We start from the raw sequence: 13,047 nt of genomic DNA, 5'->3' as shown, positions 1-13,047 counted from the left end.
CTCTTTCCCGTTTGCCTTTTTCTTCTCCTCTCATCTTGGTTTTCTTAGTCTTTTACCTCATCTGCTTCGCGGAGTCTCATTTAGCCTTCTCTGTGTCCCAGACCCAGATAACAATCATTCCATTATGTTGACTTCTTCCTTCTACCATGGGAATTAGAAAGAAGATAAGGAATGGGTGGAGCTGGAGGCTTGCCTCAGTCTAGCCTAGGAGTGACTCAATGTATTTACAAGACAGATAAACATTTTTTCTAGTATTTTTCTCAACTTTTTAGTAAAATTTTGAACTCTGCTGAAAGGGTTTTTGCCACTTTACTAAGACTAAATAGAGATTGTTTCTTAATCCTAGCTTACTATGACCCATGACCATTGAAAGGAAGGTGGGGTATGTATGGTGCACCACATCCCAGCAGCGGTTTGGAGGGTGGCTTTTAAAATCCTGCTATGGTATCTTCTCAGGAAATTATAAGATGAAAAATTTCTCTCTTTTCCATATATCATGTCTTTGCATTTGTAGAAAGATTTATAGTACACAAAAGACATCCACATATTTATGATTAATTTTATCCTCATAAACCATTGTTGGGGTTAAAAAAAAAAAAAAGGAAGAATTGTTGTTAAAATTTAAATTTGAGAAATAAAGAACCTGAGGCTTAAATGATTGTGCAAAGTTAGAGAGTCAGAACTTCTGCCTAAAAGGTAAGAGAAAATTTCCAAACAGTTTTGTCTACTTGCAAAATACCAAAAAATTCATCAATTAGTAACCATAAGAAATAAAACTATACAATATAAAAATTCTTGAAAGAAACAAAAATATTTTGATCAGTGAATATACTGAAAAATTCAGGCTTGAAATTATAGGTTTGTACATTATATTTTCAGATTATTTAAATACTCCAGAAGCTTAATTTTTCTTAATTTCTTTGGATTAAGACCACATGAGATACAGATGGCTGAGAGGCACATGAAAAGGTGCTCAACATTGCTAACTATTAGAGAAATGCAAATCAAAACTACAATGAGATATCACCTCACACCAGTTAGAGTGGCCATCACCAAAAAATCTGCAAACAATAAATGCTGGAGAGGGTATGGAGAAAAGGGAACCCTCCTACACCATTGCTGGGAATGTAAACTGGTACAGCCACTATGGAGAACAGTATGGAGGTTCCTTAAAATACTAAAAATAGAGCTACCATACAATCTAGCAATCCCACTCTTGGGCATATATCTGGAGAAAAACATGGCTCGAAAGGACACATGCAACGTTCATTACAATGTTCACTGCAGCACTGTTTACAATAGCCAGGACATGGAAGCAACCTAAATGTCCACAGACAGATGAATGGATAAAAAAGATGTAGTACATATATACAATGGAATATTACTCAGCCATTAAAAAGAACGAAAAAATGCCATTTGCATCAACATGGCTAGACCTAAAGATTATCATACTAAGTGAAGTCAGACAGAGAAAGACAAATATCATATGATATCACTTATATGCAGAATCTTAAAAAAATGATACAAATGAGCTTACTTACAAAACAGAAACAGATTAACAAACTTAGAGAATGAATTTATGGTTACCAGGGGGAACGGTGGGGGTGAGGGATAGAATGGGAGTTTGGGATTGACATGTACACACTGCTATATTTAAAATAAAATGCCTTTCCATGAAAAAAAAAAAAAGACCGCATGAGACATTTCTCAATACCTAAAAGTCTCCATACTCCAAAAAAAACTAGTTTTTGAAAATACAACAGAGAAAAATAAGAGAGGGGAATAAGAAAAATAAGAGAGAGCTCAGGAGGGAGGAAGGAAGGAAGGAAGGAAGGAAGGGAGAAAGAAAGAGAGACAACTGAAAACATTAGGCAAATACATTGCCTATCTTTAGTATTAATTTGTTTAAAGTATCGGAAGTTTTAATGATTAGGTTGTTTCATCCAGAGGAAAACTACTGATTAAACTAAATGTTTACTGCTCAGAGATTGTTAAGAAGGTGATTGAGGTCAGATACAAAGGATTGTTATATAACCACTGAGACTCCAGTTTGTGTCTCATCTCTTAAGACTTAATGTAGAGCCTGGTACAAGCTCTCATAGGAAAGAGAAGCACAGACACAGCAAGATTTGCCACCTTGATATACAGTGTTAGATGAATATAAATTGACTATACACTAGCTCATTGCTGCAGAGAAAAGTCTATAGCTACTAATGGGTTTTGCTCTTGGGGCTGAAAGTCACAAAAATGTTACATTCTTGTCCTCAGATATTAGTTAATTTTTCTTTACTGACTACTTTGGGAAATAAAGGACCACAAAAGGCTAAAATGTTTCCATAAAATTGAACTGCAATATGTTTAAAAAAAATAAACTGGATTTTTATGTCAGGGGTGTGGTTTCTTATATGACAGCTTTGGTAACAACTAGTGATTACCCTTCTGGTCATCTATACTTCTGTTAATGGTTACATATGACAATATAGTTTATTCTTCAAGAAAATCTTGAATGATCAAAGCATATACAATCATTCATTATTCATGTGGAAATATATTTAATCCTGTTTATGGTGTTGGAAAAATACAGTCTGAGTATGCTCTCATTAGGAAAATCTCATTGAAACACTTAATGTATGAGAAAATAAAATATATCTGTGAAAGACATAAGGGAGGAGATTATAGTACCAAATTATTGTCTATATTCATCATATTGTGCATTCGATCTCTGTTGCTTACTTACTGTTTCTTACAAGTTTGTACCCTTAAAGCCTAGTACCCCTCTGGCCACATTTGCACACCAGATGGCTCCCACCAAGTATATCTTAAGCATGACATTGTCAATCCAATAGTATATTTAGATGTGATTTTTCACAAGTTGTCCATTTAGAGAGACCATGTTCAACGTAAGCAGATGATCACTGTGTCAAGTCAGTTTGTGTGGAGGTTTGAGTCCTCTGTATAGCAGTGACTAATGCCAGGACCAATTATAAACCCAGTGCACTTTTTATAACCGTAGATAACAGAAATATCCCTTCATAAATTTTCTACCCAAAGGTTATGCAGACAGGTGTCAAGTGATACCCTGGTTCCCAAATCTATTACAGAATCTTCACTAAATATAATTTTACTCATGTATATTTATGACATTTCTATAGGGTTCCCTGAATGTATTTTGTCTTCATCTGAAAGGGACTTTTATTTTTATTTCTCCTCTTTTCAGTAAAAGCACATGGTTGATGTTATTTAAGACCTAATGTTCCACAGTGGAGTAGTATATGAGGTCATAAATGGCTCTAGCAGTTATCAAAAGCCTCGGCTTCAACCTCAGCATTTAATCATTTGTAAAAAACAGTTACAGGCTCATATACTTCCTCACTGTGAACATTATTCCTCTTATATGACAAGGTAAAAAATACTTTTAAAAACAGATTAAACCACATCATCCAAAAATTAATAATTAAGTATTTTTGCTCATCTCATAAGAATTTGGAAGTTCTATACTTTTGTTGACTTTTTTCAATGTACATCAATTTTTTAACATTTGTTCAGTACTTTGAAAATGTAATGCACTGTATAAGTGCTAAGTATTATTAATGATGTTATTATGTGAGGTTAGTTTAGAAGTAAGGATTAGATGAAGAACAGCACAAAGGAATGTGCTATGGAGAAAAGAAATGAGATTTGTGATTAGATATTTTTCATCTCAGAGAAGATTTTGTTTTCTTCTGAGGAGGGGTCTATTTACACTTTCTGAACTTTGGCCAAAATGCTTTCTTTCTTATATTTGGAAAAGATGTATTATACTAATGCTGGAAACCTGCACAATGAAGAGGTCTGTGTCTCATACATAGCAGGAAGAGGTTATTGACCCACTACTGAGGAAAAAAAACACTTTAAATCATTAAAAAAAAAAAAGAGTGACAGGCTTATACTCATGCAGAATTTCTCAACTACTTCCCATTTCAAACAAGGATACCGTTTTTATATCTCTCTCTCTCTCACACACACACACACACACACACACACACACACACACACACACACACACTCCCCAAGAGTCACTGCTGCTGTAGTTGGTATGCCCCGGTACAAAGCTTTCTGGACTCTCTATGGTTTGAAACTATAGTGTATGTTTTGTTTGTATCATAGTTAATTAAGACTCCCTGCAGTGAATGAAACAAAAATTGTTTAAATCTTACGTTCACTGTGCTGCAATAATGAATTCCACCTTTGCCCCCTCAATATTTTGTAACTGAACTTTCATCTATTTCAATATGAATAAATATAGTTTTCAAATTTCAGAGCACTCTATAAGCACTGTTTAATTTCCACAATTTAGCACAAAGATAAAATAATTTATAGCTATATTAAGGTAGTGAGTCCCTGGACCAAAAATGGAGAGATGCAATTTACAATGATTTTGATAAGAGATTCATTTGTGCAGCCAACTTGGTCAAGGCATTTTCTGTTTTTTATATTAAAGTCAACTATGCACTTTCTCCCTTCCTTTCTAATTATACTTTATTGTTTTTCTTGGGGAGTGAGCTATGAAGAACACTTTTGTTTGTTGACAGAAATGGAACTGAAGAATATTTTCATGGAAGATTTATGACACATGGCCAATTACATCTGGATTGCAGGTAGCAAATTAGTTTTGGATTTGTCTCATTCAAAAACCACTGACAAGTGTGATTCATCATAATAATTTTGCAGAGGAATCACAGCAGATCATAGCCTGTACCACAAATGATGCTGCTATCACAATCCATCATGATTAAATAGTGGTCTAGAATTATATGAGAACTTGTAATAATACATAAATATTGATAATTAGATGTTGATTTGAAGTAGGGGACATGGAGGGCTTCCCTGGTGGTGCAGTGGTTAGGAATCCATCTGCCAATGCGGGGGACACGGGTTCGAGGCCTGGTCCGAGAAGATCCCCCATGCCACAGAGCAACTGTGGATCCCACAAGGCTCGTACACCACAACTACTGAGCCTGTGCTCTAGAGCCTGTAAGCCACAACTACTGAGCACACGTGCCACAGATACTGAAGCCCACTTGCCTAGAGCCCATGCTCCGCAACAACAGAAGTCACTGTAATGAGAAGCCCGTGCACCCCAACGCAAGTAGGCCCCACTCGCCACAACTAGAGAAAGCCGCGCAACGCAACGAAGAACAAAAGCAGCCAAAAATAAATATATAAATAAATTTGAAGTAGGAGACATGGAGATTTGCGTGTACTGTTACCGTACTTTACACTGAGTGGATTAAGAATTGTTTGTTTTTGTTACTTTTGAATTAAATTAGAACCCTCATGAGAATTCTGCCTGAAACTTAAAAATAAAACTCTGTTAACCTCCTCTTTACATATTGTTAGCATAGTCCCTATTGAAAGAATTTCATGGGATGTTTATCTGTCTTTTACGACAATTTTTTATTTCAGAGGTTTAAAAAGTTTCAACGGTATGAAAAATTGCCCCACCCAATAAAATGTCCTTCTCCAGTCCTGATTTACTTTCAGTGAGTTAGAAAAGCAATGCCAACACTCAGTTTACTGTTCTCAAAAAGTTCTTCATATCCAAACTGCAAAAATTTCATCTTTGCCTCGTTAGAAACTCTCCTGATGATTCTAAAGTCTCCATAACTTCATATTGTGTGTGCTCACTCAACAAATATTTAGTGAATACTCTATTATGTGTCAGGTGCTGTTCTAAATATTGGAAATACAACATTAAGAATACAGGCAAAATGTCTGCCTTCTATGACGCTCCACTCAAGTGGGAGGAATAAAAAATAAACGAAATATATATGTTGATGATACACTGTTACTGAGAAAAAGAAATCACAAAAAAATGTTTAAGAAATGTGAAATGGAAAAAGGTTCCAGAAATTCTGAAATGTGCTACTATAGTTACGTGCAGATGCAGCTAAAAAATTCTTGTCCTTTCTTCATTGCATGCCCTAAAAAAATTAACTAAGTCAACCATGCACAAAGCCTTTTAAGTGCTATCTGCCCATTGGGCCTGCTAGCTGTCCACTGGCTTTGCTCAGAAAGAACCACATTTAATTGAATTGCTGTTTGTAATGTGGGAAAGATTATAGTTAGAGTGCCTAACTTAGACAGCCAGACTGTCTTTAACACTGGAAAGATCCTTAAAGATATTTAGTCCCATCCCCTCATTGTATCATGGAGTAAATTTTATACAGATAGATGTAATTTCTTGTTTACAATTCCATGACTAATGAAGTCAGCACTAAGACCTGGTCTAAATTTTATAACTCCAAATGCAAAATGCCCTGCTGTCATTCTGCCCATTCTGCTGTCTCTCTGCTTAATGTGCTGGATGCCCTATTGCAGCCCTCCATTCCACAGCTGATTAGCACTGCCCCCTCATAATTACCCAGCCCAGACAGGTTTAAAGTAGGGGTGCATCTCTTCAAAGACATAAGCTTTAAAAAGATAATTGATGGTGCATTCCCAAGGTATTAATAATCAAACCATCCTGATATACAAAATATGTATTAAAAAATAATTTTCCCATGATGACATATTTGATAGCTTATCTAATTCTTTCAAAGAATACCTGTATTGGCTCTGATTGACTAGCGTTCTAGCTCATACTAATTCTGCTTGTTGGATGATCTATCACTGATGATCAGAATCCAGTCCTTTTACTAAAGTAGACAGGACTGTGAGCAAATTTGCAGGCATCAAAATCAAAGACACACTCTGCCACTAAGAGAAGTGACAGAGGACCCCAGACAGCTTCTCCAGGCCTCTAGCCTTACTCCATGTAATGTTTATTTTAGTGTCAGATACTCAATAAGGATGCAATAAATCTTGGCTAGTGATGATAAAATGCAGAATCTACCTTCATAGTATAGTATATGACATGTGTTTCATACAATTTATTTTATTTTTAGTTGTTATTGGAGTATAGTTGTTTTACAATTGTGTTAGTTTTTATTGCACAGCAAAGTGAATCAGCTATACATATACATATATCCACTCTTTTTTGGATTTCCTGCCTATTTAGGTCACCACAGAGCATTGAGTAGAGTTCCCTGAGCTACACAGTAGGTTCTCATTAGTTATCTATTTCATGCATGGTACCGATAGTGTATATATGTCAATCCCAATCTCCCAATTCATACCACCACCTCCCCTTTCCCCCCTTGGCATCCACACGTTTGTACAGTCCTGTCTATTTTAGTAAAAGTTCTTGATGGCCACACGGGGATAAAGAGGCTTTCCCCTGAAGGAGACCCATCTGTTTAAGAAGCTCTCATTGCTATTGAGGTGCTCTGAACAATACTTTGACCTTGGCCACCTGTGATGGAGCCCATCAACAAGCAGGAAATTATGGCTCTGCAGCTTTATGAAAAGAGTTGGAGTAATTGTAATACCTTAAATAGCTAAAACCTTAAATATGTAGAACTGTAGAAAGAGTTCAGAGTATAAAATTTCTTGTTACAAACCATAAAAACAACTAGATGAAAACATAGCAGGAATAATATGAAAAGAACTGACTGACTCATGTAGGCAGCAATTGGCTGCCTATATAAATCTCATTTTATTTACTCTGTGACTCATCAAAAGCCAAGACCTCTATAGTGCCCACTACTAACCCAGACAACAATTCAAAAATTTTTAAAGGATTGTTTTGAGAACCTAATTGCAAGTTTTTAATGGGAAGAGTATAAACTAACAACATCTCTTATTTCCCTAGTACTATTCAGTTTTCCATTCTGATTTCAGAGCTATATGATATTAACACTTTGAAATCAAATATATAACATATTGAAAAACATTGTTTATAATTGAAGTACAGATTAGGCATAATTGATGGAGAAATCAACATACATCGAGGCAGATTTGTAAATGCAAAATCGTATCTCAGTCAGGTTATCTTGAATACATCAGAATGAGTAAACAAACAGTTATCTGTGAGGTACAGAGGCAGAAAGTAGTAAGCATAATTTTCTAGATTATGTACATAATAATACGAACTTATTTACATGCATAGGTTAATAAACTTAGCCTTTTGGAAAGAATATAAAACCTGAGATACTAGTTTAATGATAAACAAGTGTTAAATTACATAGCAATTCTATACAATGTGTTAATATCTATATTTAAATAAAAAGTTCAAAACAAAACAAAAGAACCCAGCCCTTTGTTTATAATCCAATTTCACCATTTATATTAAAAACGGTGTGACTAAGGCTGGTTCTGCAAGCCCCAAACTCACTTCACTCTCCCCTTAGATTTGATTTTAAGCCGCCTTTAAAGTCAGATGTGACTATATTTCTAATATTGGGTCATTGGAATATGATGAAAGTGTATGCCACCTTCAGGGCTGATCGCTAAAATTTCCCTGTGACCCTGAATGCTTCCTCCATCCCTCTGGCTGAAAGAAAAGGACTCAGGAGGACATGGAAGAGCCAGAGCCATAAGATGGAAGACACTTGTGAATTACTTCTTAGAAGTCTATTTGCCATACACCCAAATTAATGCTACGTTAGGAAGAAATTCATTTCTATTGAATTGAGCCACTGAAATTTGGGGGATTATTTTTTGTATCAGCTCACCTATGCAGATTAATACATATGGATTACATCCACATATTTGAATGCCAGTTGATGCCTCTTACTCTTTTAAAAATCTCACAGACTTTCTTGATTTATATTTACATTTCTACATACTGCTAATTAACAGAATTTGGGAGTGCTTTTCATATGAATTTTCCAATGAATATCTTTATATTTGGGTCTTTCTTATTTGGGGTATATTTATCTCCTAAAGTTTCTTCATTTAAAAAAAAAATCAGGGCTTCCCTGGTGGCACAGTGGCTGAGAGTCCACCTGCCGATGCAGGGGACACGGGTTTGTGCCCCGGTGCAGGAGGATCCCACATGCCGCGGAGCGGCTGGGCCCGTGAGCCATGGCCGCTGAGCCTGCGCGTCCGGAGCCTGTGCTCCGCAACGGGAGAGGCCACAACAGTGAGAGGCCCGCGTACCGCAAAAAAATAAAATAAAATAAAATTTAAAAATCAGACCATAGTACACAGCTCACTCTACAAGATAGTCTATAGTTGCCTGCATATCTTAGATTTATGTAAATGGTTAGTATTTTTATTAGCAAGAGTATTAAGATATGCAAAAGTTATAGAGAATAAAACAACTCCCTATATGCCTTCCAAACAGCTTTATAAATAAAATATCTTCACTCTAATTAAATCCTATGCTGAATCCCTCCTCAGTCACATTTTTGTCCCTTCCAGATAGCCACTTTCTTAAATTTGATGTTTAACACCTGTATGTATTTCTTTGTTATTTTAACACAAACATGTTCCTAAGTAATATGCAGTATTGTTTTGCATGTGTTTAAATGATATAAATGTATATATACGTTATACATATACATCATACTATATGAGCACTACTATATGTATTCTTCTCAACTTGCTTATTTTGGTTAACATTATACTTTTAAAATCTATCCTTATTGATACACGTGACTCTAGTTTATTCACTTTTACTGCTTCATTCCATTGTATGTCTATAACACAGTTTTCCCCTTCTATTCATGAACTTTTGGATTGTTTCTAAACTTTTGCTATTAAAAATATTTGCTACCCAAAACTTCATGCATGTCTCCTTCCGCACACATACACGAGTTTTCACGGGGTAATTGCATAAACATAGAACTTCTGTATTATAGGGGCTATTTAGTCAAGATAAACCAGTTATGCTGCAGCAACTAATAGTTCTAAAATCTCAGTAACATAACATACAACAGTTAAGGACTTGCTCACGAAAGTTTTCTGTCCAGGTAATGCTCCAGGGGAGCTGTCTTTTAGGTGTAGGCTTAACATTCATAGTGCTTTGAGTTTACAGTAACTCCATATCACCACATACTCACATGGTCCCTAGAGCAGAGCAAGAGACTGCATGGAGTATTGGATAATAGCAGATACATACTTGACTTGCAAATAAAACATATTTTCACTCACATGTCATTGACCTATGCAAGATTCACAGCTATGCTGACCATCAAGGCAGTAGGAGAATTTAATCCTCCTGTGGGTTAGATAGGAGAGAAGAACTGGATGTATACCTTTAATTGTATTCAATATTTTATTTAAGATTAATATAAATAAATATTAAAGCAATACCTTACATTAATTACAAAAATTTCTCCAAAATATTGAACCTATATCAGTAGTATAGTTTGAGCATTAGTGGTGCTCCACATCATTGCCAACGCTTGATTTTTTCAGAATTTTTCATCTTATTGTGACTCTCATCTGCCTCCTTGTGGCTGATTAACAAGGAAGATCACCATTTTACACATTTCGTCTTTTATAAAGTGTTGTTGGCACAAGTTGTCATTTTCCTTTTGATACGTAGTTCTACAAATATATATTCTTGATGCTAATTCTCTGTCAGCTTAATGTGTTAAAACTATTTTTACAGAGTTTATGGCTCATCATTTAACTTTTATTTATGGTGCTTTTTGATGAATATAGGCTTTAAATTTAATGTTTGTTGAATTTATCAGTTTTTTCTATTTATTTATGTATTTATTTATTGCTCTTTGTGTCATACTTTAAAAAATTCTTCCCAAATTCTGGTCATAAATATAATTTTTGCTAAAAGTTAAAGTTTACATTTTACATGTAGATAGCTAACCCACCTTGAACTCATTTGGGGACTACTGTTATATAAAGGTTTATTTGTTTCCATACATACAACCAATTTTCACAGCACCTCATACCGAATAGTCCATTGTTTTCTCCAATGATGTGCAATGGCACTCTGTTTTTGCATAGTTTCCACTTATTTTGGAATTTCCAAAATAGGTTCAGGTCTAATCTGATTGGTCTGAAAATGATTTTAAAATACAGTTGAATTAGGGCAGTACAGACTCCGTTAAAACCTGTGACCTACAAAATTGGATGTATCCTAATAGCTCAAGACAATACTGTAATTGGCAGCAGAATTTGGACTGGTATCCCTTTATGACTCTCTAGGAATTTTACAATGGCCTTAATATAGCATTGTATGATTCCTACAATTCACTATGGGAAGCTCATCATTACTTGCTGTTGAACAAAACATGGTATAAATTGTATTTGGTCTTAAGTGCAGGTAATGGTACCTACCAGATGAGATTTGTAAAAATCTACAAGAAATCTATTTTCAGTGCTCCCTCTTGCTTATAAAGGCACTGTTCTAATTTGGTGAGCATATTAATTGCTTTCTTTGTAGGGAGATCTAGGTCTGGGAAATAAACTTGGCTGACCAGCCTATGAACCCAAATCATCCATTTTTGTATTGATTTGCACTGACTCACTTGACCTATTAAAGCACCTTATTCTGCCGGGCTATATGGCAGGGTGAAATTTCTCTTATATTTATTGCACCTCCCAATAGCCCTGTGAAGTAAGTGATCATAAATGACAGTTGCAAAACTTGTGTGCCAAACTTCTCTTCTGCAGTCATTATACAACCTTCTCAGACACTGGCTAATTAAGCACTCAGATGTAAATGTATACTGATAATTACATTAGTCTAGGCTTTGTTTTGTCCCTTTTTCATTTCCTCCTTTATACTATGCCATGTATTTCAACAAAATGTTATGATCTTCTTACAATTATATTTTCTCATAAATGTGCACCTCACATACAATGTTAGGATTATTTTTTTATACATTCCAACCTCAGGTCCATAGCACAATTTGATCCTCCTTTCTCCTCTACAAATGTATTTCCAGAAATGATGCTAAGAAAAACTTGCTTCCCTGAAAAAACACCATTAAGAAAGTTCATTCTATTTGTTTTGTGGCCAACATTGCCCATTTAGCAGACAATTTTATTGAGCTATGTATATTGATGTGTGCATCTTTCTGCAAGTTCATCGTACGGTGACTCTAACATCATTGTCTGGCTACAGACCCCAAGGAGAAATTGTGAAATTTATAAACCATATAGCTATCAGAGCTAATTCTCATCCACAGTCCCATTGTATCACCTAGCAGGTTGTTCCTATTTATTACTCTATCTTCAAAGCTTTTAATTATTTCTATTGGCAGCAAATCTTATCCCTGGACTTTACCAAGCTGAGTCCATAAAACTTATATCAGAGAGTGTTACAGGAATTATTTATGAAATTTCTTACATTGAAAGTCTTCAACATGGTAATAAGTTGTCAAGCTGCTCTAAAATCTTTACTTGAGCACCTTCCACAGCCTAGGTCCTGTGCCCACTCCTTCGTGGATCTAACTCAAACGCATTCTTCCAAATTCGGCTTATATGCTGCCTCCTCCAAGAAGACATTTTTGATCCACAGGCTGATTATGATGCCCTTTTCTGTGGTCTCATGTCACCCTGTACACACTTCTGTGATAGGACTTATTATGCCACACCTTAAAGGTTGATTGCCGTGTTCGCTCCCCGAACAGGGAGTAAGCTGATTAAGAACAGGTGTTTTGTCTTATTTGCGACCATAGCCTGAGCAGGGCCTACAGTAGGCACTTAATAAATATTTAACGAATAAAGGCAAATGAATCTTGTTATTTTCTCTTTTTCCATTTCAGAAAGGTTCATTACTCAAGGTATGTAAACTTGTTTAAAATTTCTTTAGCCCCAAATGAAATTCTGCACAATATTTAGCATGTATTAGGAACTCCATAGATATTTGTGAAAAAAAATGAGTGAATAAATAAATGAAATAGAAACTCTGTAAGTACTGTTTTTGCTCTCAGGCTGTACACAACCTTAAGAGTAGGAGTAAGGATGTGATCTAATTGCAAAATAAAATTGATGTATTCCTGATGATCTTTTAAAATAATAAAGTACAGGTGCAAAACCTGAAAGAAAAAAAAAATAAAGGAATTTACAACTCCACCTGTTCTAAGATTCCTGTATCTTTCAGCCAAATTATGCTCATTGTGCACAGAACCTACAAATGATTGCACAGCATGCTTACATTTTAAAAGTTGACTATTATGGAGAAAATAGTCTGACAAAGATTAACAAAGC

This window comes from Lipotes vexillifer, unplaced genomic scaffold, assembly GCF_000442215.2.
Source record: "Lipotes vexillifer unplaced genomic scaffold, Lipotes_vexillifer_v1.1 scaffold409, whole genome shotgun sequence".
Lineage (NCBI taxonomy): Eukaryota > Metazoa > Chordata > Mammalia > Artiodactyla > Lipotidae > Lipotes > Lipotes vexillifer.
This window is presented reverse-complemented; position numbering follows the sequence as displayed.